General features: G+C 43.2%; 1 long non-coding RNA gene across 1 annotated transcript in view; it reads left to right on the forward strand.

Moving 5' to 3' along the window:
• The window catches only part of LOC107399423 (uncharacterized), a 182,816-nt gene that overhangs the window by 95,824 nt on the left and 59,305 nt on the right, over positions 1 to 27,687 (forward strand). Inside the window, exon 7 of the long non-coding RNA XR_006071065.2 lies at positions 1,793 to 1,845. This is a non-coding gene — a long non-coding RNA (uncharacterized LOC107399423). The remainder of the gene's footprint in view (positions 1 to 1,792; positions 1,846 to 27,687) is intronic.

Here is a 27,687-nt window from a genome sequence, read left to right on the forward strand (position 1 = left end):
TTTCCTTTCCTCCTTCTCCTTTTCTTCATCTGCTTTTTTTCTGCCTCTGTTTTTTTCCCCTCTTATATTTCTTCTCTCACCCATACCTTTTTTTTTTTTTTTTGAATACAGAATAAAAAGATGGGAATGGTAGGTCTTGCACGCATTGGGATTTTGGTGTGGTATGGTGGGATTCAGTCTGAATGGTGGGCTTGATTCTTCCTACTGACAAGTTCATGGGCCATGCTTTTATCAATGGCTTGACTGGAATGTACATGGTTCTGTGGGCTGTAGAGATGATAATGTATGGGGATCATACCCCACTAGCTCTTGGACACTGGACTTGAGAAGCTGTTTTGGAGAAAGAGCCAAGCTTCAGCCATACAGCCTCCAGGCACTAGGACCAGAGGCACTCAAGCGAATGTGAATAGTTAGGGTTGCAGGACTTGGACAGGGCTCCCTTAGACTGAAGTCTTTGTACCCTACTTCTATTTCTCCTCCCCCAAACTCTTCCTGTCTCTCAAGGGCATTGCTGGATACCTTGGGGCTGGAGGTTTTAATGTACATGTGTCTAGTTCCAGCTTTCTGCGCTGTATAGATGTCCAGTGAATATTGTTGGATTAGGAGACCTGGCAGGTGAACTCCACCTAAGATCCTCTCAGAGATGTTAAATGGTGTTTCTGTTGGACTTCCATCCTCGCCCCAGGCAAAAGTGCAATTTCTAGGGAGCAGCCTGAGGTCTGCATAGTCATATATATGATGCAGCCTGATAGGTCAGTAGTCAGTATAGATCTTCCTGAACCTGTCAGGGGAAGCATTGCATAATTAAATGTCATTAAATGGACTCAGACACGTCCAAGTTCATTAGTACAAGTGCCAGCTGAGTTTGAGTCATTTCTGAGGCTTGGCAGGCAGAGACAGTCCTAGGGGAAGAAATCTTGTGTTATGGGATGGGTGCTGGGGATCTAGTGTTTCTCCTCTGCCTAATAGACTTCTTCTTAGTAGGGAAGAAAGGGCTCCAATTCTATGGGTGCTTGGATACAGGGCTGAGTGGCTGCAGCAGGATCTGAGCTTTGCAGGATTGCTGTGGTCTCTCAAACCAAGGCTGAAGTCTGGATCCCCCAGACACCAACTTCCTAGGCAGTACAAAGCTTGCTAGACCCCCTAGAGGGTGAGAAGAAAGGAACTCTGCCATCTTGAGCGAGTGGCTGGCCCCTGGGCAAATGAATGACCAAGGTTGGGTAGTAAGGTGTGAGGGGCAACGTGGTGGGAAGAGGCCTTGCATGAAGGAAGCTTTTAGCACTGCTGGCTGGTGGGGCAGAAGTGTAAACTGTTTTAAACTCATGAATATCCCCCTCGCTGCAGCTTCCAGTTCCACATTTAAGATTCAACCCTAGGGTTAAGCAAGTGCTTGTTCAGGTTTCTCTTGAAATTCAGATCTTTCAGGGTGTATGTAAAGTGTCACATGGTATCTTATCGCTCCCTCCAGAGTGTGTCTCCAGGCCTGACACTGGCCTTTCATCTCTACACCAAGTGCCCAGGGCCCGGCTACCTGACTGTGTTTGTTGAGTGAATGAATGATTGGCACTCTAGGCAGGTGTGACTTCATTGTCAGGTTGAGAGGAAGGAGAGTGCTGATAGCAAATATCCTCCCTTTGCCATTTTCCTTCTGACTGGAAGAGCCCAGCTTTCAGCCCTGACAGCTCTGAGCTGGGAAAGGATCATGTGGAAGTAGAGGTATCCTTGACATGATATACATACACTTCAATATCCCAGCAGTTTTAATACCTTTTTTTTTTTTTTTTACTACCAGGAGATTGTCTGGACCAGAAGATTGCTGGAGCTCCCCAGAATAGGTCACACATGGTAAGTGAGTGGGCATGGAGCAGAGCACCAACCTGAGTAGGGGGGCTTTGCAACAGTGGTCAGGAAAAATGGCAACAGTCAAGAGCAAGACCACAAGTTCACATGCTGCATGGAATCTTCAGTGCCAATTACAGAGCTGGATGGAGACCCAGGGAGCTAGCTGTTCAGAGGGTCTAGAGAACCTGTTGTGTCTCCATCTCCCCACCATCACCTCCATGTGTATGTGCATATTCATCTGTCAGTGTCTGTGCAGACATATTCATCTTTGGTTTTGTTTCCTCCCATGACTGTTCATGGTTGTATGCCAGTGTGGTGTTCTGTGTCCTTGTGTGTCTATGAGTCTTTCTGGACTCATACCCCTGAACTCATACCCCTGAACACTCACTGTAGTTGTGGTCTCTACAGGGGAGTTGCTTTCTTCCTTCCCCTTTTTTGCCTCTTCTCTGCCAACTATCCACTTTGGGCATGTATGTTCTGTCCCTGAGGGAAGACAGCATTACCTGGAAAAGCAAGGTTTGTTTGTTGGGAATAGGACCAAAAGGCCAGAGGTATGGGAGTGGAGGCAAAAGGCATTCTGCTTATAGGAAGTCAGTTTTCATCTTATTTATCTAAGCTTCTGGATTCTTTTGTTACTAGTAGGTGGAGGCTGGATTGGTCTCAAAGATGGGGAGAGCAATCTGGGGCCTCCATTCAGGGTTTTCAGGTTCTTATCTGGAACAAACGAAGGATGAAGAGAGGAATCCTAAAGGGAGTATTTTGGGTATCTCTTTTTGGGTAACTTCTAATGAGTGGGAGGATTGCTCATGAGTTAGAGCAGGGAAAAGGTGATGTCCTAGTTTGATTTCTATTGCTGTGATAAACACCATGACTAGGTCACAGTACATCATTAAAAGAAGTGAGGGCAGGAACCTGAAGGCAGGAACTGAAGCAGAGGCCATGGAGGAGTGCTGCTTGTGGGCCTGCTCTCCATACATTGCTCAGCCTGCTTTCTTACACTGCCTAGGACCCACAGTGGTCTGGGATATCACATATCAATCTTTAATTAAGAAAATATCCCAGGGCTGGAGAGATGGCTCAGAGGTTAAGAGCACTGCTTGCTCTTCCAAAGGTCCTGAGTTCAATTCCCAGCAACCACATGGTGGCTCACAACCATCTGTAATGAGATCTGGCGCCCTCTTCTGGCCTGCAGCCATATATGCAGGCAAAACACTGTATACATAATAAATATAAATCTTTAAAAAAAAGAAAGAAAGAAAAGAAAATATCCCACAGATTTGTCTACAGGCCATGTGATTGAGGCATTTTCTCAATTGAGTTCTCTCTTTCCATATGACTTTAGTTAGTATCAAGTTGATAAAGAAAACCTAGCCAACACAGGTGAAGAATTCCAGGAATGAGCTGGGATTCTTCCAGAAAGCATTCCCCCATTTCTGGCCTCATGTGGAGTTTGATGGGGTATTGTGGTGTCAGATATATGATTTGGAAAGGTTAATAACATGGAGAGATCATAGAACAGTTAATGGTATCCCTATTGTTTGCTCACAGATGGTTTGGAGTCGTAGTCTTGTGTCTTTGCTACTTGAGTCACTTGTCCTGCTATAACACAGCTATTTGGTTGCATCAGTTTTGAACCATTGTATAGTGTGTCTCCATTTTTTATCCCATGCCTTTTAATTTGCCTCAACCATGTTAAACAGAGTGGAGGCTAGGTCCTAACTTCATTCTATTTGTATTCCACTTAACCACACATCAAAGGCTTCTGTGACATGGGGCAATAGTAAGATAGATTGCTATTGCTATTACTATCTTTGACAAATAATCGCAAAGTATATTTCTCTACAAGCCCTGGAACAGATTAATGTGTGTACTATTTATTAAGTGGTTTTCCTGAGTACAAATGTCCTCAATAAAGTGATGTCTCAGGGACCCAGGTTCCTTCTACATTGTGGCTCTGCAATCATTTTGGGATTTAGTCTTACCTGATGGATTCTGTGTGTTTACCCAGAAGACAAGGGTAGAGTGGATAGTCTTAATGGCTTAGGCCTGTAAGAAGAGAACATCACTTGAGGACTCTATCAGCCAGATTCAGACACTAACTGTAAAGGAAGCTGGGAACTGCCATGTGGCTTTGTGTCCAGGATGGTAAGAGAAGTAGTTTCGTGAAGAATCAGATAGTCTCTTTCATGTCAATCTCCAGTATGTGTTTTCAGTTTTTTCTGTTAATTCCAAAGTACAGTAGTCATCTAAAAGTGGGTATGCATTTATTTTGAAACCAAATGTAAGTGACCACAGCCTGGGAACACAGATATGAGTTTCCCCAAGTTCCATATTCCAACAAGATAATGGTTTTATAAAGTTTCATAGAAACAGAAAAAAAAGAAAATCATAAAGCAAGATACTTTTTAGACATATTGGTGTGAATATTTCAGAAATATCAGGAGGGTCATAGAAAAGTGAGGAACTTTCTGACTGGATTAAGATGCTATTCAATGACGTTCTCAGCTTTTGGGTTGGTGGAAGGTCCATTCATACTTCTAAAGGATTTTCCTGGGACTCACAGGGTATTGGGTTACATGCAGTGGTGGGCAATGAATGACTATTGAGAAGGCTAAAGATAGCCCAATGTAGTCTGGGTCTGGACCTGCAACATTCCAATTTTCCACAATGAGTAGAATCATTGTGCCTTTGTAATCACAGCCTCTTTCTGTAGACCTCCCTTTATATCTCCCTTGTCATTGCCCACTGTGGATGGAGCATACCTTCCCGCCCCTCTGAATTTGACCTGAACCACATAATTTCTATAACCAATGCATCATGAGCAGTCATAAGATCCATCACACACTCCTGAGGACTCTAAGGTGGTATGGCCTCTTGCACTCCTGTTTTGCAGTTTGCATTTTGAGAAGAGTTCTCCAGGTGGCTGCTATGGCTCCAGGTGGTTCTCAGGAGAACCATGAGAACACATTTACCCTTAACAATCCAGAGCAGCAGTGCCTCAGTCAACCATTAAACTTGTGAATAAGAAGCAGATACTTGCTGGTGTAGTTAACAATGTCTTAGAGTTGTTTATTACACAGCATTATGTGTACTATATGCACTAGTTGACTTATATAACTAATGCCATACAACATTATAGACATAAACTTTCAGTTTATGCTGCTCTTCTGTATCTCCATGACAGCATCTGCCATGAGCACCCACTTTATATCCTCTTCAGAGCCAGGCCATAGGTAAGACATTTAACATTAGGTTGCTTTTTCCATGTTTCTACTCTCAGTTGCTAGTGCTTAGAAGAGGCAGGGGCTCTAGGAATTTCTGTTTGAGTCTTGTCAATTTTTCACTGGCGGTGCTGCATTTCTCTACTTGCTATAGGTGAGCTTTGGAAAGCAGGACCCATGTTAATTTCCTGTTCATGAATGTTTGCTAAGTTGTATTGACTTGATTGTCTTTCCCCCCTTAAAATGGGAGTTCCGTAAGAGCCTATCAAGTGCTGGCTGGCAGCCCTGCAGTGTGAACTCCATGCTTAGTGCTTACAAGATGGATCTGTCATTGCCCATGAGGATGAGAGGCTGGGCTGCCTCCAGCACTGTTGGCTGGAAGCTTGTGCTCTGGACAAATGTGAGCCCTCTCACTCCCCCAGTTCTTGGCATCAAGAGCCTGAGTCAGGAGGGAATGATGCAACCTTATGCACCTTGGCCCAGGCATGCCTCAGGAAAGCCAGCAGGTGGCACTGGCAGCAGCCCCAGCTGCCAGCACAATTCTCTTACGATGTTTCTGACCACAGCCCGGACCCTGATCCTACATAAGAGGAAAATCTCTTTGACAACAAGATGCTTGGGGCTGCTTTAGGATTGTTTGAGGAACTGGTAACAGACAGGGACATGTCTTGGTTCAGTCATGTTCTTGCTAGTGTGAGTGGTGAGCAGTATAATGGTAGCAATGAGTGCCCAACCGGACATTGTTCTACTAAAAGCTGTGGGCATGTGAATACATCTGGGTCACCTGAACCAAAGCTGGGTCACTGCACTGACAGACCATGTGGTTGGTCACTGGGTTAGGGTACAGTTAAACCTCGGGATCAGTGTCCTACTAAAGTCAACCATATATAATAGAAGGATTTTGTTTTAATGTGCAAAGAAAGTGTGCGAGAGGAACATAGCTGCAGTGGAAGATCTCCTTTGTATTAATTATCTCTTGATGCAGAACACATGACACCAAAGCTAATGGCTTAAAACAACTTGTCAACATTTATTATCCTTGGAGTTTCCGAGGCAAGAGCTTCTAGATCAAGAGATTAGGGTCACTTGGCTGCATGGTTCTGGATCAAGGTCTCTCAAGAATTAAGGCTGTAAAACACACCTCCAAGGTGGCTCTGTCACATGAAAACCTGGCCTGGATTGTCAGGGACAGTTATTCCTTCAATTTAGAGGACTCATGACAAATGAACATAAAAGAGTAGAAACTGGGGGACGAGCAGTCAGCCCACATAAGGATAGCAACACAAGGCAAACTGATGAACTGAGGCTCACACAGGAAACAAACCCAAAGCTAAAACAGTAAGCAAAAGAAATACTGGCCCAAGGAATAAACTGCCTGTTTACTGGACTAGAGCACACACAGATGTGCTTTGTAAACGGCAGTGAGATATGCTAACAGCTAAGTCTGGTGTTAATCAAGGGGCCAATGATGTGCCCTCTGCACCTTTTCTTGGATGTCTGACATTATGGACTGGCCACGGACTGCATCTCTTTCTCTCATTAGTGCTACCCCAAGTTGTGGGGGGATAACTTGGGGGTCTCCTGGGAGGACACAAATGAAGAAAGCATTTCAGAATGGCTGCAAGTTTGTAGATACTCAGTTTCTATTCTCCAGACTCAGAGTGCCTCAGAAATGGCTGGAATTCATCTTTGGGGTAATTAGGGGCAGAGAACAGAAAATGCCCAAGTTGGTTTAATTAGGAAAATGGTACTGATGGGAACCAGGGGTCCCAGTTGAGTTGGCCACATGCTTGACCTCACTAGAGACTCAACAAAGCAACTGTCTTCTTATTTCTATCTCTCTCTCTCTTGCCTCTCTCTACCTCTCCTTGTTTTGCCCCCTCTTCTTCCTCCCCCTTCTTAGTCTTTTTGAGATAAGGTCTCATTAATCACTTTCTGTTGCTGTGACAACCCCGACTAATACAAATATCACAAGTAAAAGCAACTAACAGAAGAAATAGTTTATTTGAGTTTATAGTTCCAGAAAGAAAATCCACAATGGCAGCAGACAGGCATGGAGACAGGAGCAGGAACCTGAAGCATCCTATCTTTATCCACACATAGAAAGCAGAATGAACTGGAAAGTGGCTATAAACTCAAAGTATGCCAAAGCCCCTAATTACATACTCCCTCCAACAACGCTCCTCATCCTAAAAAGTTTCATAACTTTGCCAAACAGCGCCACTCCCTGGGAGGCATTTATCATTCAGAACACCACAGTAACCCAGGATGGCCTCAAACTTATGATCCTCCTGCCTTAGACTCCTGAGACTTACAGACATACCATACAATTGACCACTTTTTCAGTCAAAGTATTAAGAATATTTTATAATATTAGCATGGATGATCTTAGAAGAAGTTGGACCATGTCCCTGTCCCCTCAGAGAAAGGTGACTGAGGAAGCATAATTGAGCCATATTCACTATGAAAGCTTTATTCATAAGCAGTAGAGGGCCTTGAATGCCAGTCTAGAAAAATGGCTTTTGTCCTATTAGTCAGGTACAGGATGAAAATGGTATTTTAGAAGCTTGAATCCAGAAGAAATTAGCTTCTAACATGTTTTCTTCAGGGTCTGATTTGATTTTCAAAGCACTGTGATGTGGCTCCCTGTGGGTACATAAGTTCAATGTCTGTGGTACTTCTTGAGGTCCATGGTGGGTGGGATTTGATGGTCATTTTACCTCCTCCTATAGAATTATGGTCCCTGATGAATAACATCCCATGGGCAAGCTATATCCTGCTTTAGTGTTCTTTAAAGTTTTTATTTATTTATTTTATTTGTGTGACTGTGCATGTGCATGCATGCACATATGGGGGTGCCTGCAGAGAACAGAAGAGTATCCAATCCCCTGGAGATGGAGTGACAAGAGTTTGTGAGCTGCCCAACGTGGGTACTGGGCACTGCACTCTGGTCCTCTGGAAGAGGAAGAAGTGCTTTTCACCATCTCTCCAGACCCAGTGCTAGTGGTTTTTGCACAGGTTCCTTGGCTTGGCTATGAAATCCTGTCTCTAACTGATGCTCCTCCCCCAAAATTTCACCTATCTCTTGCCATGCCTTGCCTCAGGACTCCACATTTTGTTTCTGAACCTGATTTTGACACCTATTTCAGCCCCGCCCCCGCGCCACCGATTCCCGTGCTCATTGAGAGTCTTCCCCAGCAATGAGACTGCTGGTCTCAGTCATTAAGAAACACCAGGTTACTTTCTGTCTTGAGTGAAGCTCCTGCCTGGGACCCCTGCTTGGTGGACACACTGTCTTCATTTTGCACATACTTGTGCAATGTTAGTAGTCCCAAGCCCCAAAGGAGAGGGGCTGCAAACCTCACCAATCATCCAGCAGCTAGCTAGCAGAGATATAGAGAAGCTGACCAATTTTTGCATTCACTGTCTTTTCCTTACTGTCCATGCTAATTTTATCACCAACTTGACACACTGGCAAGAAGGAACTTCAATTAAGGAACTGCCTCAATTCGGTTTGCCTATGGGTGCATCTTTGGTGGCATTTTCTTGTTTACTAATTGATGTAGAAGGGCTCATCCCACTGTGGGTGGTACTGACCTCAGGCAAGTGGACCTGGGCAGTCTGTGTAAGAAAGGCAGCTGACTGTGAGCCTGGAGTGAGCCAATAAATAGTGTTCCTCTGTGGTTTCTGTTTCAAGCTCTTGCCTTGAGTTCCTGCCTTGGCTTCCCTGCATGATGTACTGTAACTTGTAAGTTAAAATAAACTCTCCCCCTCCCAAGTTGCTTTTGGTTAGTGTTTTTATCACAGCAACAGAAAAAAACTAGAACCATCACTGTGACTAAATATGCAACAGAAAGAAGTTAAACCAGGATTTCTTCGGCTCATGGCTTCAGAGGGTTCAGTCTACTGGTGACCTTGCTTCAAGTGCTTAAAGTGTGGAGGAAGATATCCTGGGAAGTCAGAAGGCAGAGAGAGGGGAATGCAGGAAAAGACTAAAGAGAGATGTAGAACCAAGGAACCTCCCCACCAGTGACCCACTTCCTCCTAAAGTCTTGCCTCTTTCCTTTCACCACCTCCCAATAATGCCATCCTATTATGAGTCCATCAAGAGATGAGTCCATTCATAAGTCAGAGCCCTTGTGATCTAATTGTCTCTTTAAATTCCCCCATGGACACACTCAGGGATGCACTTTACCAATCCCCTAGGCATTTCTCATTACAATCAAGTTGTCAGTCAAGATTAATCATCACACTTGTGGAAGATCTCAGACCTCATGAATGGCAGAACCAGGGTTCAAATGCAATTTTTGCACATGGGCAGGATGTTGGGCTCTTAACCATGCTTCTGGGATAAGCACATATGGGCCAGAGACTTGAGGAAGCTATAGCCAAAAGCAAAAATTAGTTGATTGTAGGCGAGTGCTGTGTAATGAACCCAGGCTTTGAGAGAGCAGAATTGTGCACAGGTCACTCACAACATTCTCAGTTACTTGCTGCAGTTTTTTTCCCCAGCAAGATTGTGCACTCTCTGAGAAAAGATAACATGTTTTATTTATATTTTTTTTGATTCCACCATGGTGTCTGCAACCAGTAACTATCAAGTATACCAGAAATGGTGCCCAGACCAAGTCAAGCCAGCATTTTCTGTAGCTATAAGTGGAAAGAGGAAGTTTCTGTGCAGTTGAGTTTGCTCACACTGCTTCTTCATTTTCAGAAGCCAGTAGAGTCTCATCATTGCTTGGGCCGATTAGAGTAGAGAGTCTGGGACTTATTATCAAAATATGCTGACTGATGCAAGGATGGAAATACAGCTGATATCACAACATGTCCAGCTCTGCCTTCCTCCCCAGTTCTTAGCAAGAAGCTCTAAGTTCAACGGCTCCCCCTTCAGACTTTAGCATCATGCATACTAACCGTGCATTTCCAGTGCAAGCCTGAAAGAAGCGGAAATTAGAAGGCTGACCTTGAGACCATTAGCACAGTGAGAGCGGGACTCATCTGCTTCCACCCTGTGATCAAAGTGGCAGCCCTGGGACAACTGTTACCATGAGAGATGGGTCTGGAACTGTCATTAAATTACATACATGTCTGCTGCATCTGACTATTAAAGTTTTGGTAAATCAATTCTTCATGGCCTTTTAATCAAGAGCACATGATCAAGGACAAGGGACTTAGGGGAAGTTTAGTAAAGAAAGTGTCACCTACTGTCCATGGGGAATGCTATGCAAAACTCCAGTCCAAGGATTCCAGGAGATCCCACAGCCTGGGATCTCAGAGTAGGCAGAGAGGAGATGTGTGAAGAGGTTATGATAGCTAAGCTTGAGGGTCAGCTTGACTGGACTGAGAGTAGCCTAGGAGAGTACTGAAGCCCATCTCTGGGTGTGCTGTGTTTGTGATGGCATTTCTATAGACAGGTCCTGAGAGATCTGAGCTAATCAGTGGGTTAATGAACTGACAGATCCAACATCTAAGTAGACTATTGGGCTAGGTGGAACTGTGGAAGTAGAAATTTAGTTGGAGGAAGTTGGTCCCTATCAGTTAGACTCTGAGACATTTCTCTCTCCTATTCCTTCCTGCCTCTGCTTCCTGTCTTCCACAAGAGAAGCAGTCCTGCTCTGCTTCACCATAGGCCACAAAGAATGCAGCCAGCCAATATTGGATGCAAACCTCTGAAACCATGAGCCAAAAAAAACTATCTTTCCTCATATGTTCCTTTCAGGTTTTGTGCCAGTGTCTGAGTGACACAGGAGATGATGAAGCATCCTGAAGCTAAGGCAACTCTGAGGGGGTGGCAGAGTATGGGTGAGGGGGCTCATGAGTGATTTATGGGGAACTTGCCTCTGATCTTCCACATGTAGTTCATCAGTTGCTCATGGCTGACATCAGCTGCCTACTTACCAAAGGGGAGCTGATTAGCTCAAAGCTTCTGCCTGCCATTCAGGGTGAGACTGCCAGCTCTCAGGAGTTGGTGCTGCCCTGTGCTGACTTTTGCTCTGATTTTCAGTGAAGTGAGGAAAGCAGATATGACTGATATTTTGTATAGTTATACTTATTTAATTTAGAGGGTACTTTTTCCTTTATTCTGAAATTACACCTTCCCCATGCCTTTGGCCTTATGTTGCCCTCTCTGTTGTGAAATGATGGTGATTATAAATAATTGTTGACTTGACAAAGTACAAAGCTTTCAATGGCATGTCCATTCCCTAACCTTCTGAAATTCTGTCATCTGTACATACTGTTGGTAAGATGCCATTCCCTATTCATCAGACATGGTGTCCCCAGATCTCCTTCTCTCAATGTGGAATGAAATTTAGGGTGTTCCTCCTAGTCCCCCTGCCTTGTAGTGGGGAAGGTTCCCCGAAGACCCTCCAGCTGGGATCCATTTCTGACTGTGTGAGAGAGAACAGGGTAGGAATTATATCTTAAAAATGGGGGAGGGGAGCTCAGAGAAGCTAAGCCTCATGGCTGGAGTCCATTATGGGTTAAGAGAGGGAGAGAAGACTCCCTATGCCTCAGCCTTCAGTGCCTACATACAGTCCATGTGAATTGACAATGATGGAGTTATTGTGTGCGAAGTGTGTAGGACACTCTGGCACAGTATGTGATCTTAATGACATTAGCCCTTGTGTCCAACTTCCCAAATTCTCCAGTGTAGTGACATAGAAGGGTGGTGGTTGTCTGTGACACAACCATATGTGACCAATTTCCTGCTCCTTGAGTACTTGGCAGGGAGGACGAGTCCCTGTGACAGGTTCTGGCCCATGAGTTGAAAGGAAAAGAGATGTGAATCACTTCAAGGGTTGCTCCAAAACCTGTGCATGCTTTGCTGAGCCCTGTCTAGTGTCAAGACAGCCTCAGTTAGCCTGAACTCCAGAGTGCAGCAAGGACCAGAGTCCTCCAGATGAACCTCATGGGACATGCAGGGAAGAAACAAAAAAGAAACAACAAAAACCCTTTCATTGTTCGGTTTCTTTTTTTGTAGTGAGATAGATCCTGAAGATGTTGGGATGTTTGTTACTGCAGTTCAACTCATCCCAAGCAGACTAGTGCAGGAAGTTAAGCTACAGGCAGAGAGAGATTCCATGGGTCTCTTGCACACATGCAGTTAGTTGTTGCCCAGATGCATTTTCTCTACTCTTCAATACCACAAACTCCATTCTTAAGGAGCTTTCAGACAACCTCTCAGTTACTAAAGTTGCCAGCCTGGAATTGGAGGACCCTGGCTCCAAACTTAGCCTCCTCAAACAGTGAAGTATTCTTGCTATGAAGTTCAGGAAGCTAAGTGCACTTCTCATTGAGTAGCCTATAGTTTCCCAAGCATTATTTACAGGGACTGCAACCACATGGAGGAATTATGGGGGTGATATTGCCTATGGTCCTGAGTGCCATGGGCTTACTTCTCCTCTGGAGTTCAGTGCCAACCAGAAACAAGAAACTGCACAAGGAGTCATTAGTGAGAAGTGCTGTTATTAAGACTATAAAACTAGGTGATAGGTTAGAGAGAGACTTGGGTGGGGAGGGCTGCTGCAGATCCGGTCCTGTGCAGGCCTCTGAGTTGGGGGCAGTGAGCTGGGACCAGCCAAAAGGAAAGACATGCTAGGAGTCAAGGTCAATATTGTTAATGTGAATTGTGTTGTGCTGTGCCACTGTCGAGTCAGTAAGTGGGCATTGGACCCTCTGCAGGTGCCAGGATATAGCAATGAACAGAGAACAGAGGTTGCAGCTCTCAGGGACACAATAATAAAATTGTCTGTGCCCACAGACCCAATCTCCTGAGACTGTGTTGGCTCCTTTGCCAAGCACTGCCCCCCTCCCCCCACCCCTGTCTGTCTCTGTGTGTGTGTGTGTGTGTGTGTGTGTGTGTGTGTGTGTGTGTGTGTGTGTGTGTGATTGTCTTTTAACTTACCATATGGAAAAGAAAACTGAGACCCAAAATAGCCAGGATTCTGGTCAGTGATACAAAGAGTGACACTGTTAGCGGTGGTCATCCCAGGGTTGTGAGGGCAGAAGACCTTGGCTATACAGCACCTGTGAATGACGTAAAGTGGTAATCCCATCATGCCATTCCTGTAGTACTCACCCTTGCAGGTTACCTTCAGGTGTTTCCAGAGTCCCTGTGTGGGCGGAAGCCTAGAACTACATGGGCAGGATGCCTAAGAACCAGGTCTTTCTTTCCTGAGAGGCAGTGACGGCAGTGACGAGTTGAAGGCAGCAGGTGGCTGGAGTGTGCATTTGAAGAACAGTCCCAGGACTCAGCTTTGCTTGTCTCTCTGGTGTCTGACTGTCACAAAGTGGACAGCTGTACTCTACTATGCCATTTGCCATGATGTCCTGTCTCACTACAGGTCTCTGGAGCCAAAACTGCACCAAAATGAATATTTCATCTTTCATTTTTCTTTTCTTGGATATTTTTATCACAGCAATGTAAATCTCACTAACATACATATGGCCTTTTCCTTCTGATGCATTTGACGGTAGAGTTCATGACTTGCGCCTCCTTTTTCCCATCTCATTGAGGAGAAATCCTAGAGAGGGCGACCTTTATGGAGCATGGGAGAAATTCATATAGGAAACACCAGATGGGGATGGGATGTGGCCACTAAGGAGACCATGATGACAACAAACATCCTTGTCAGGATACTCTCCATTGTCAATAGGATTCCCATTATCTTCCTGGATCTCTGTATGGCCTTGCTGGCATGTCCCTCTTACAGATGAGAATTAAGTCACACAGAGATGAGTACACTCATCTAGTAAACTACCATCACAACTTTCTCCTCTTGGACCTCAGAGGATCCACCAGAGTCTAGGGCTGGGTAAATGGCTATGTACTTGACAGGCGCTATGGTAAGACAGATAAATGAGGAATATTTATAGAGCACCTCAGCTCCACAAAAAAGCTCATGGTGCTTTTAAGGATGTAATGCGTCAATGTTCATTTCTGCAACATTTGGTTTTCTGGCATCAGAGCTGAGAGGATGTTGTGAAATGTAATAAAGCCGCATCCAAACATACCAAGGGAACCTGCAAGCAGCTCTGCTCAAGAATGTGCTGAGGAAGGCAGCCTTCCAGCCTTCCCCAACTCTTTGGAATTAATCAGATTTCCTAGAACATCTGTTTTGGTGTATTGTCCGTTTTGCATTTAAATTTGTATAATGGCAGCTGTTGGGAAATCAAAAATATCTGTGGGGCTTCAAGTCAGTGGAAATTACACTCGGGTGGTGACTGGATGTTAAGTTGGACTGCCTGCCAAAGGAGATGATCTAATCCTTGCCGGAGATTTCATTAGGCAGGTCCTGCCTGCTTCTGGTCAGCTGGGGGATTTCATCGGCTATCCATCTATGACCATATGTTTAATGTTCTGAGAGTTCATACAACTTCATATGTACTTTAAGGGTTGGGAAATATGATTGAAGCAAATGTATAATAAGTCAGGGAAAGAAGCAATGGATTCACAATCCTCAGGACAAAGAATGTGTGTTTTGATGTCAGCTTTCAAAAGAGGTGGTGGAGTGAGTGGATAGTGATGAGAATTCTGAGTTGGCCAAGCCCCCTCATCTGGGCACTACTAGCATTATAGACCTGCCGCTTCCCTTCCAGCCCTCTTCCTCCTGACCCATGCTTTCTTGCATGCTCTCCTGCCTATTGGCGGCATCTTGGCCATGGTTAGACAATCCTTACCTGCACCCACAGTTGCCCACCCTGCGTCCACTCTTCCCTGCCTTTTACACAGCTCACTCTTGCTTGTGCTCCTAATCCTAATCCTACCTTGGGGACTCTTCCTTAGAGAGGCCTTTCTTCACCACATTGTCTAAGGAGCCCAGGCTTCTCTGTCCTCTATCTCTCTCTGCCTATTGTACTTTTCTTTTCTACAGTATCATGTCCATTATCTTTCATTTATTAATCACATGTTGGTTCTGCTAAGATGTGGGTTCTAACATGGCAACCCTGCCAGTGAGCATCTGGGCAAGGAGAGTGAATGAAAGTTTTTATTACTGCCTAGAAGCTGTGCTAGGCTCCCCAGAAGCAGGGGAAACTTGGGGCCAGCCTTTGGCTTTGATTCACTTCCTCCTCTCTGTTTTTTTCTGATAAAACTCAAGAGGAATTAAATGCTTAGGCTGCTGGGTGGTCTCACATTGATTCTGTAGTCATCTGACCTAGCATTTCCCAGAGAGACAGAGAAGAAACATAAGAAAACTTTTTTAATGCCAACTGAATATTTTTAATGTATAGGGAAAACATATTATCTTCAGCTAAGTCTCTTTATCAAGGTAAGATGTTTGAGACTTTCTCCTTTTCCTACCCTTCCCATTCTTGCCCCTTCTTATTTCAACCAAGCCTTTCAATGTAGCTAAAGATGTTCTTGAGCTGGAGATTCTTATGCCTCAACTTCCTGAATGCTGATCAGTATGTCATACCATGCATAGAGGAATCTTTACAAAAACTGTTTTCCTATTTTTTCTTTTAGAATATGTGCCTAATTTAAAAAAAAAAAAAGTCTGAAGCAGGAATCTAACTCATTGCCTGTCTTCTCACACAATGTTTTATGCTCTTTGTGTCTGCTGTGGCTTCCGCAGTACCACAGTGGCACAGCTGAGTACTCATATAGCAGGGACCACATTGCCCGCACAGATGAAAGTGTTTTCCATCTGGTTCTCATATGAAAAGCAAACAACAAATAATTTATCAAGACAGACAAACAACAACAACAACAAACAATACAACTAGTGCCGTTTGTATGCTGAGTTGGTGATGAGCTAGACCATATCCTTCAGTGGGCCAGCGGGAGGTGAGTTAGTGGCCTGACCTCCGTGTCTGTCCCTTGTTGAGACAGAACCTCTGCTAGTGGGTTTCTCTAGCCTTTGAAAGACAAGTTAGAAGTAGGACTTGTTGTTCAAAGGAGGTGGTTTTCCAGGTGGTTCAAGGTTCTTCTAGAGTCTCGGGAAAGAAAAAGCAGAGTTGAGACTCCTAGGACAGCGAACCCCAGGCTGGACCAAGGCTTCCAGACAAGGACAGGCCATACCAGTGTGATCTTCTTCTCTCTATTGGGCTTAGTGCGAAGGGGACACAACTCAATAAACAGCAACTAACAAAACAAGGTGACTTTTCACACAGCCAGGGAGACCACTCCTCCTGAGTAAAATTCCAGATCCACAGGACACGAGTCCTGCTGGGAGTCATAGGGAGCAGAAGAATAGGAGTAGGCCACAACAAGGTGCTTCAGATGGACCCACAGCCTTGCATGGCAATGGTTATTATACCAGGGCAAAGGGCTGTTTGAAAGAGTGACATAATAAAACTCTCAAACCAGGCATAATTTCCCCTGACACTCAGCGTGCATGAATAACACACACAGTCAAATAGAAGAGTAATCAGACTTGAAATATTCCTTTAATAATATGTTTGCCAGATCAAATATTAAAAATAGAAGATGGAGAAAAGGAGCAGCCATCCCCCATGGTATCAGCTCCATAAATATTGCTTCATTAAGCTGTCTGCGTCGGTTCAGGGAGATGGATTTCCAAATACAGCCTAGGTTCCAGACTGCTGGCTGTGATGGAGCAGAGGAAGCAAGACTGCAGGCATCACTTCACCTTCCTGTGCTGTGTCTGCCTTTGTAGTGAGGGCATCACTTAACAGCTGGAGCTGGCCTGACATCTGCCCAAGGGACACATGATTATGTATTTATTTGTGCTCCCATTGGTGCACCCGTGGCTTTCAGTCCAGCCAAACAGCAGGGAATTCATAACAATGGCACTTGATTTTCTCAAGATCTTCTGGTGGTAGATCTCCCAGCCATCCTTCTGGAGTCTTTCTGGGGCCAAGGGGCAGGATGAAGAAAGTAGAGACTTTGTTGCCAACCCAGGCTGCCACCTACTAGGAGTTAGATGGGGTATTGGGTAAAGGAACTGAAGATCTGGTTGACTCTGGTGAGAGTTGGGAAAGAATTTGGGGGAGCAAGGGTGTTATTGCAGAGGGCAAAACAAGAGGATGACAAGTGCGAGGTGAGGCTTGACTCTGTAGGAAGACCCTGTCTCAAAAATTAAAGCGATAAAGTAATCAGGAGACTATTTACTTTTGGGTCCCAGGCACCACGCTAAAGAGTAAGAAGAATAATTGATCAAAATGTAACGGTCTCGAATAGTCACTGTAATCCTTATACATGAGCAGCTGTGCTTGCTGCTTCAGGCTGGCTCTGTCTGTCTGAAGTACTGAACTACAATGCTTGGATTTGATATCCCATATCCAGGGTTAGTCAGTGCTCAAAGACACAGAGCCCAAGTGTTAACTGACGGACTGTTGGTGAACTTGTAAATGTGAAGAAACTTGTTTTAAATTCAAGAAAATTTTGCTTTCCATGTTATTCTACTACCCATTGCTACAATATTGATTTTAAGAAATATAGTTTTTTAAAAAAAATTGAATGAAATCTATTTTTATTTGATCTTTAAATTGCAATGAATTTGTTTGACTTTTTTTTTTTTAATATAGCCTTTATTGGTCTGGAATTCACTATGTAGACCAGGCTAGTACTCACAGAAATCCACCTGCCTCTCTTCCCTGAATGCTGGGATTAATAGTATGAGTCATTACACCTGCTTCTTGTTTGACTTTTAACCATTTTTCTTTTCTTTTCTTCTTTCCTTTTCTTTTCTTTGTGGTGATATTGTGTCCCCCAATATATCATGCACCCTAATAAATTTATCTGGGGTCAGAGAATAGAACAGCCATAAGATAGACATAGAGGAACACACGCCTTTAATCCTAGCATTCCAGAGGCAGAGATCCATTGAGATCTCTGTGATTTCAAGGTCACACTGAAAACTGAGGTAGGCATGGTGGCACACACCTTTAACCCCAGGAAGTGATGGCAGGAAGCAGGAAGGTAAAAAAGGTGTGAAAAACAGGAACTTTAAGTCAGTCCTTTAAGCTTCTAGGCTTTTAGCAGCAGTCAGCTGAGATCCATTCAGGTGAGGACTCAGAGACTTCCAGTTTGAGGAAACAGGATTGACTGAGAAGCTGGCAAGGTGAGGATAGCTGTGGCTGGTTCTGTTTCTCTGTTTTTCTGTGTGAGTGGGTGTGTGTGTGTGTGTGTGTGTGTGTGTGTGTGTGTGTGTGTGTGTGTGTTTTGTCTGCATGCCTGCCTGTAAGTCTGTATACCAGGTGAGTGCAGTACCTGCAGGAACCAGAAGAGAGCATCAGATCCCTGGCAACTGGAATTAACAAATAGTTGTGAGGCTCCATTTGGATGCTGAGAATTGAATTCTGGTCCTCTGAAAGAGCAGCAAATGTCCTTAACTGCTGAACCATCTCTCTAGCACCTGATCTTTAAGCATTTTTTCAAAGAAATAATTTTATAAAAGTAGCAGTTGTGAGACTGGCACCCCTTCCCTTATGCCCATTCACATGCCCACTTAGGCCCACCCCTCTCACCAGCCAGCTTCATGTGCCATTGTTGCCATCCCTCGTCACATGGAGACTGTGGAGGTCTGCCTATTAGTGATTTGAGAAGCTGTCTTTCAGTTCTGGGGCTCAGAGGGGGCACTTCATCACTCCTTACTCTTCCTACCCCCACAAGCACTTGCCAACTCTGGGCAGATAGACCAAGGATAGATTCAAGGTCACAAAAAGTGATTTTTTTTCATCAGATTGCAGCTTCTCAAACTTTAATCACCACAGTCCACTTTCAGAGCTTTCCAGGTTGTGTATGCAACCCTAGCAAACGATTTTTTTGTTTGTTTATTTATTTATTGTGATTAGGTTAACACACACACACACACACACACACACACACACACACACACACACACACACACCAGCAAGTGCTAAAGGCCGCTAAAGACCCATTAGCACCCAGGTAACTTTTTTCTTGATGCAAATACATAGATTTCTGATGACCACATTACTCAAAGGCCTTTTCTTGCCCACATCATCTTCACCTAAACCTCCTTTATCTCAAGGCCAATGGGAGCTTGCACACTTCCTGCATCTCATAGTAAACCTGATTGTCCTAAAGGGGCTCATAGTGTCTGTGAAAATTGTCAGGAACCTGTTTCAAGAGTTGTGTATTTGGTCCTCTGGGGTCATATTGGCAGAGGTCACAGTTGAAGTTGGGGTATCTGACTCTTTTGGTTAATGCATCTCCAGTTCAGAGAAGCCTGAGATTTTCACTGGAGGTAGCCCGTAGTGGGTCCAGTGGGATGAGGGTATGTAAGGAGCCTTTTGCAGACTTCTGAAGTTGCAGCTGCTGAAAACACAGACCTGCGCCCTGTAGGGGAGAAGGGAAGTAGACAGGTGGTGAGGCTGCCCACCCATGATGCATCTCTAGTTTGTCAGAGGAATTGGCCAGATGCAAACCTGGGTTAATTCCACTAAGCACCCAGCTTCACTGTATTTTTCAAGTGGGCTCAGCACTCTAGTTCCTTGTGAGTGGTCAGCTAGAGCCTGGGTTTCTGTGGAGTCAGCCTTCTTATCCCAGGGTCTCCCCTTGAGTATAGTGTCTCCTTTCCTGGGGTTATGGCTGTAGTTTAGCTTCATCTGGTATTGGGTTAGTGTTTCCTAATTGCAGGGGTGCAAACTCACAGATGGGCAGAGCTGTCCTCCGTTGTGAGATGATTAGGGAAATTGTTGCAGCTTCAGTATGGGAGGCTGCCTAAGCCTCATGCTCATTGCCCTGTGCCTAATGCTGTGTACTAATGGCTGCTGACTCCAAGGGAGCCCCTTCCAAGGCCTGGACTACAGCCTAAGAATCAAGGGCACTATCATCTGTAATCAGATGGCTCGTCCTCACTTAAAGGACCATCCTCTTTCCCCAGTCTGGAACTCCATGAGGCTGTTCTTGTGTCTTGTGTACACAAGGAGAGCTCTGAGGCATCCTTGGGATATGAGCCTGGAGGGTTGGTCACACAGAACTGTCCATTGGACATGCATCATTACTAAAAGCATCCTGATGATAGATCATCTGGTATTAAACACAGAGGCAGCCCTTTTCTCAGTATAATCATGATAAATGGAAAAACCCAGACAGGTGAATTTTAATAGGCATACAAATGCACTCAGGTTAATTAGATTGCATTTCAAAAAAAAAAGTGCTTTTCTCATTCGCTCCATAAATCTAAACAGGGGCCTCTAAAACATAATAGCCATCACATACTAAAATGCATGATGACATAATAAAAGATTATCAGTGCATGTACACAGTTAGGCAGGAAGCTGAAATAGGATGGGCATGGTAGGAGCTGTGTGACGGTACAAGTGCCAGCAGTAGTTGGGGGACTCCCATACCCAAAGGGTTAAGGGTGAGCAGACTGAAGGAACTCTAGGTATGTTTCTACTTTGGGACAGATCTCTTTAATCAATATTTCCTCCCCTAGCCCACTCAAAGCAGAAATGTTAGATGAAAGGCACACTATGCCTTCTCTGCTTGTGTCTCCCAGTTGAGAAATAAGGGGTGCTATTATACAACCAACAAAGGGCACAGGGTTCAGGGTAGGAAAGAAGAAGCAGGGAGATTGGAGATGGGGAAAGACAGGAGGCCATTTTTAAATATCACCTTTTCTGCATGGGACACTGAGCTCTTTATGTCTGTTCAGGTGGAAAAAAATAGTGTTTTGCAGATAGGGAGCATAGAATAGCCTGCATGAAAAGTTCTATTTAGAAGTAGCTAAAAGGCAGAGTGTGAGAATGGAGAAGAGTCACACAGAGTCCCTTCAAGCTCACTCTTAGAGCTTCAAACTGTCAGCTGCACCAGAAACACTGTCCTGAGCCCACCTCAGTCAGGTGCTCCTCGAGTGTTCAGAGGCAGTACTGGTGGTCACTTGGAAACAAATTAGAAATGAAACTGAGTTGGGGATCTCTCTGCCAGTTAGGGTGGATAACACGTAGGAAGCCCAGTTAAATTTGCGCTTCAGGTGAACAATAGGCCATTTGTTAGTTTAAGCATGTCCTCCATGCAAGAACTCATTTGTTGCTTATATAAAATTCACATGGGCCTGGATACTCTATATCTACAGGATGATCCAAACTCCAGGTCAAAACTACACAACTAATCATTGGCAATGTCAGTCCTTAAAAATCCAGCCCCATATATGGTTGCTTTGTCTTTAAGATTTCCACCCCATTTGTCACAAAACTGTGCCTCGGGTTCACTCTCATCAAGCTGGACATGGTATCAGAAACACCCATTTGTGATTCTTGTTGACAGAACTCATGGTGGGGATAAAGACATGAAGTCCCAGGCCGCCACTGACAATCATGGCACAACAAATGCTAGTCTGCCTCAGGAGCAGACTATATGTCTGAGACATGGCAGTCCCTGCTGGAGGGAGGTGAGGGTGGCCTTGCCACAGCCCAAAAGGAAGCATAAGGGGCAGCCACATTTCCCATGGTCTCTGTCAGCGCCGAAAGCGGGCTCCCTGTGGATGTGGGATTGTCCTGTTTCTGGCTACCTTGTTTCAAGTCATCTGTCACTAGCTTGGTGCCCTCTTTACTGTCACTCCCAAACCTGAAGTTCCTCTGCTCACTCACATTCCTTTTAAATCGTAACACCAGCAGGTCAACTGTAGGTTAGTTTGGAGCAGACATTTTTTTCCCCGTCATCCTTGCTGGCGCATCCCCTTGTTTTGGTAGCATCTGCAAAACATCAAGTCCATTCTTGAAGCCTCTTCAAAGCCATTTAGGAACAACACCCTGCTGTTTCAAACAGCTAAGTGAGCATTTTCTTCTGAAAGCCTAGCCCAGAGAACCAGTGTGCACAATTTAAGACCTTAATTAAGGGGAGGTCAATCAGAATCCATATTAGAAGTCCTAGCTTTGAAGCATGTGTCCTTTTAGTTCATGACATGTTTTGAAATGTGACATTTAGATGCAGGCAGGGTCCTTGAAAACTCTTACTTGCGAAACAAGTTAGGGGTTTAGATTGTGTTAGGGCACAAGACACAGATGAAGTCTAAATGAAGCTAACATACAGGAACTAGACACATAAAAGCCTACGTTGCCTGTTATCAATTTATTTATAATTTTTCAATTTTTTTCTGTGTGTATGAATGTGCACTATTTGCATACAGTGTCTCTAGGGGCCAGAAATGCCATTAGATTCCCAGGAACTGGAGTTATAGGTGGTTGTGAGCCATCACATGGGTCCTGGGAATTGAACCAGGGTTCTTTCTGGAAGGGTAGCCAGCACCCTTAACCTTTGAGTCATCTTGTCAGCTCGTCTTAGATTTTTTTTTAAGGTAGAATCTCACTTTATAGCACAGACTGTCATACAAATCATGATCCTCCTGCCTCAGCCTCGTGTGTACTGAGATAACAGATGTGCAAGAGTGAGGCAGAGGAAGAGGTGGTGGAGAAAGATTCTGGCCAACGATTGGGTTTACTCTTGTGGGAAAGGATTAAGAAGATATGGAACACTGTGGAGCAGCTGTGTTGCTTTCAAAGCTATATACAAACAGCCTTCAGAAACCACAACAAAGCAAAACAAAACCCAACAACTACATGGGAAAGAACATAGTACCATGGCTCCATTGTATTTGTCAAAGACTTAAATAGAAAAAAACATTAAGTCCCCATCTAGTTCCTCTGAGTGCTGCAGTTGCATAATTTCTGTAATTACAAGGAAATATAAAAAGCAGTCCACACTGTAAATTAAGCTTTTATTAACCTAAGAACTTGAAATAAAATGAACCGAGGGACTCTGGCTGTTTGTGCATTCCCTTGAAGTCACTTTTACACCCATTCTTCCTAAAATGCTGTGGAGAGGCACAACCTATCGGATGCTGGCATTTCTTTTTCCCTGCACCTTATAGAATGCAGAATTTGGTACTAATTTTTAATTTTTTAAGATTGATTTATTTGTATTTCATGTGTACAGTTGTTTTCCTGCATGTGTGCATCATGGGCCTGCAGTGCCTTCCAAGGTGAGAAGAGGGTGTCGAATTCCCCTGGAACTGGAAATACAGATGGTTGTGGACTGCTGTGTAAATGCTGTAATTAAACCCCAGTTCTGTGCAAGTGCAGCCAATGCTTTGAACTGTGGAGCCATCTCTGCAGCTCTGTACTAATCATTTTTATTGAGAGTTTCACTAAGTAGTTCAAGATGACCTCAAACTCACAATCCTGCCTCAGCCTCCTGAGTGCTGACATTATAGGCTTAAGCTACATGCCTGAGTTTGAGGGCTGTCTTAAGAAGTGAGTCTATTTAATGCAGTAGTCACTGTGGTGAAAAGGGAGAGAAACTGAATTCATAACAAATCCAGCTGCAGGGATGAACTTCATAGATCATGTACTGCAGGCACACCAGTGTATGCAGATGATGTGAGGGAGTTCTCTGCCTCAGCCCATTCATATGAAATCTGACTGTGGCCACAGGAAGCTGAGATGTCTGAAGAGCAGAAGTCTAAGTGGGCATGAGCATACAGACTGCAAGGGCAGCAAAGGAGTTTTCTGTGTCTATATGGTAGTTGTGCTTACATAGAGGTTGCCTTTTAAAGATTAATGAACTGGTTAATTTGTTTTAGGTGTATGAGTGTTTTTCCTGCATGTATGTCTGTGAACCAGGTGCATGCTTGGTGCCCATGGAAGCTAGAAAAGGGTGTCAGATACCCTGAAACTGGAGTTACAGGTGGTTGTGAGCTGCCATGTGGGTGCTGAGAATCAAACCCCAGTCCTCTGTAAGAGCAGATATTGCTCCATGTGAGCATTTCTTAAAATTCATGAAATTATGTACTTAAACAGTTGCATCTCAGTGTATACAAATTATACTCAATACACTACTATATGGTTTAAGTTTTTTAGAAATATGAGTAAGAGTTTGCTTCTAAGAAATTAAAAAAATTCTGACAGAATCTATGTGTCTGTCTGAGTCTCTGTCTGTCCCTCTGTCTCTCTGTCTCTCTGTCTCTCTGTCTCTCTCTCTGTCTCTCTCTCTCTCTCTCTTTCTCTCTCTCTCTCTCTCCTCTCTCTCTCTCCAGTGTGCTATTGAATCTTACTTACTAGTATCTCCTTGAGGAATTTCACAATTATGTTTATTAATACTACTGTGTGTGATTTTCTTTTCTTGTAAAATCCTGGCCTGGTTTTGGTGTTGAGGTCATATTGGCCTCTTTTAGAGTTTAGGAGTATGTCTCCCTATTCAAATATTGGCAAACTTCTAGGCTATTAGTTTTTTGTGTTTGTTAAAATTGAGTCATGGAGTTATCAGATCTTAGGATTTTCTTTGTGGAGTGCCTTTGCTGATGATGCAATCTCCTCACTTGTTCTTCCTGGATTTCTTTCTTTAGGGTGCAAGTGCAGTCAGATTGTATGTGTCTAGGAACTTACCTGCTGGTGCTATGGTATCATTTGTGCTTTTACTTATTCCAGTCTTCTCTTTTTCTTAGTCAAAGTTTTCATTATTGTTTATGTTTTCAGAAAGCCAATATTTAAATTTTTTCTTCTTCATTTTAGATGAGTTTCCTGGTCTTGATTTTATTTAATTCCACTCTTCTTTTCTTTCCACTAATTTTGGGCTTATTTTTATTCTTTTTCTAATGTTTTGAGTATTCATGTTTATTTGGCATTCTTGGCTTGTGTGGGCATTTATTACTATCACATTATTAGAATTTTTACTCTTCTACCTCTATGGGATGCAGAGATGATTCAGTAGTTATGAGCAGTGGTTGCTCTTAGAGAGGACATGGGTTAGATTTCCAGTTCCACATGATGGCTCACAGCCATCTGTAATTCCAGTTCTAGGGGATCTGATGCCCTCTTCTGGCCTCTTTGGCTTTGGCATGCACATTGTGCACTTATTTATATTCACACAGGCACATAAATGCACTCATGCACTTAAGATAAAATAAATATTTTTTAAAAAAAACTGTTGCTTTTCCTGTAGCCAACATATTTTTGGAGTATCCCATCCTTTTCACGTTTCTGGAAGCTTTGAGGCTATCAGTTCTTTATATGTTTGGTAAAATTGAGTCATGAAATATTCAGGTCCTGGGACTTTCTTTGATGGCCATCTCAAGATGTCTTTTAAGTTTCCTTTTCATTTGTTAAATGTTCAGGAGTGATTTTTTAAAATTTCACCCATTTATGAATTTTCTGAAAGTTCTTGATATCAGTTCCTAATTTCATATCATTGTGAGCAGAAAAGATATTTGATATAATCTCAGTCTTCTTAAATTTTACAGGGCTTGCTTTGCATACTCATATGGGATCTGTCCAGAAGGATATTCCATGAAGGCTGGAGAAGAGCATGCATTCTGCTGCTCTTGCATGGGAATGTTCTGTGTGTGTCTCTTGTACCCACTTAGTTTAAATTGTCCAAATCCTACCTTTCCCTCACTGAAAGTGGGGTGTTAAAATTCCTTACTCTTTCTTTATTACTACCTATGTCTCTTTAAATCTTTCCATTTATTTTTTGTGTGTGTGCATTTATAATTGCTATATATTCTTGATGAGTTGGTCTATTCATCATTGTATTTTGCCACTCTATGTCTTTTAAGTAGAAAAGTTAATCAATTTACATTTAAGGTAGTTATTTAAAGGTAAGCACTTACTGCTGCTACTGCTTTGTTAAGTGGTTGCTTGTGGGTCTTTTATTGTTATCTTCCTCTGTGGTTTGATGGTTTTTCCTAATGCTATGCTTTGAATCATTTCCGTTTTTACTTTATGCTTTTGCTAAAGTTTTTTCCTTGTGGTAACTGTGATATTTCCATGAAACATCCTCTACTTAGTCTATTTCAAACCCATAATAATTTAAATCTGGTTTTCAGACAGCAGCTCTATACTTATATTCTCATATATCTTACAGTTTGGCTGTCAGGATTTACATGCTCTTCTGTATATTCCTTGTCAGTTTATTTTGGCTGCAGTTGATGCTGACATTCTTGTCTGTACCACTGTAGTGGGGATAAAGTTGCTGCACAAATCATGGTCCTGGGCAGTCTGAGTACAACTACTTTACTTACCCTGCTCAGCTTTGTGCCTTTATGTTTTTGTTATTAATGAGTAATCTTTGTTTTCAGCTTAAAGATTTCCCTGTAGCACTTCCTGTAAGGTAAATCTAGTCGCGAAGACCTCCCTTAGTCTTCCTCCATTTTGAAAGGTTGGCTTGCTACATAAAGCATTTTCATTTGCCAGCTTTTCTCTTCAGCATGTTGAATATTTATTTATTTATATTTTATTTATTTATTATATTTATTCCTACTTCCTCTTGCCCTGGGCGTAATTCTGCTGAGAAACCCATGTATGTTGTATTAGTACTTGCTGGTTTGTGATCTGCTTCTATCCTCTGTTGTGCTCAGATTATTTTTTTCTTGTTTTTTTTTTTTATTTTTTGAAGATTTTATTTGCTTTGTTTTGTGTATTTGTACACCATGTGTGTGCAGTATTGAAGGAAACAAGAAGAGAGCATCAGATCCTCTGGAACTGGAGTTAGAGGTGGTTGAGAGCTGCCACGTGGGTACCATGTGCTGGGAACTAAAGCCAGGTCCCCTGTAAGAACAGCAGGACTACTTAGCAGCTAAGCCACCCCTCCAGGTCTTTTGCTTTAAAAAATAATAACAATTTAATTATTGTGTGTTCTGGTGAGCTCCTTTTTTTTTTTTAATGATTTTGTTGGAAGCCCTTCTTTTCCTATATTTGAATTCTGGAATCTGCCCCCATACTAAAATTAGTTTTTTTTCTAACTGTGATTTCAGATGTTCTGTCTCTACGCTTGTTGATTCTTTTCTGAGTCTATTATGTTATCCATAGCTATAGAAGGTGTCTGTTGCAATAGAAGCTACCTGATGCTATAGACACTGCCTGTTGCTATAAGTTCTGTCTATTGAATTTTTCAACTCAATCATTATATTTTTGCTCCTCAGATTTTTGTGTTTCATTGTTTCTATTTTTTCAAACTTTTAGCTTTGTATATTGCTTTATGAATCTAACTCACCCTTAGCAACTGTTGTCTCACTGTCTGTCTCTGAGACTTTGACTTTGCATGTAAGTGGAATCAGATCATCTCTTTATAAATAAATGCCTTATTTTACTTTGCACAATATCCTCAGATATCCTGCAAGCATAATGGCTAGCAGGGAAATGATCCACAATAGGTGATGAATGAAACTTGGGTCAGCACTACTTTTGCAGGTGCTGGGTCAAAACTTCTATAGTCTGACCTCACATTTAAGCACAGTAAAACTTTAAAAAGAGGTTTCCACATGGCAAATTTCACAACAAAGCTTTAGGCATAGCTACAGAGGAACTCCCTTGCAAAGTAGCTAAGCACCTGTGGCCTTTACAATAAGAATGAATTCTGTAAACAGTGTTCAGAGTAAGGGCCTAAAGAGGAAATGCTTGTAATAAGCATAAGGATAAATTCTATTGATGGAGAATGCAAAGTACATGGGATATCTTCCATAAGGATGGGTTCCCTTCACTGAGAAACTAAGCTCAGGATAAGTGCTTAGACAATGCTCAGGGTATCAGGAGATTCAGAAAGACTAGCACCTTATCATAGCAAACAGATCACCAGGTTGTTGGAAAACATCCACTCCCACCTTTCAGGTGACCAGGCATCAGAAATTTCCTTCCCTTGAAGAAAATAGGTCCATGTGTTTAACAAGCCTGGTTCCTTCAAATGCTTTCTCTA

Source organism: Peromyscus maniculatus, chromosome 1, assembly GCF_049852395.1.
Source record: "Peromyscus maniculatus bairdii isolate BWxNUB_F1_BW_parent chromosome 1, HU_Pman_BW_mat_3.1, whole genome shotgun sequence".
In the NCBI taxonomy this organism is placed as follows: Eukaryota; Metazoa; Chordata; class Mammalia; order Rodentia; family Cricetidae; genus Peromyscus; species Peromyscus maniculatus.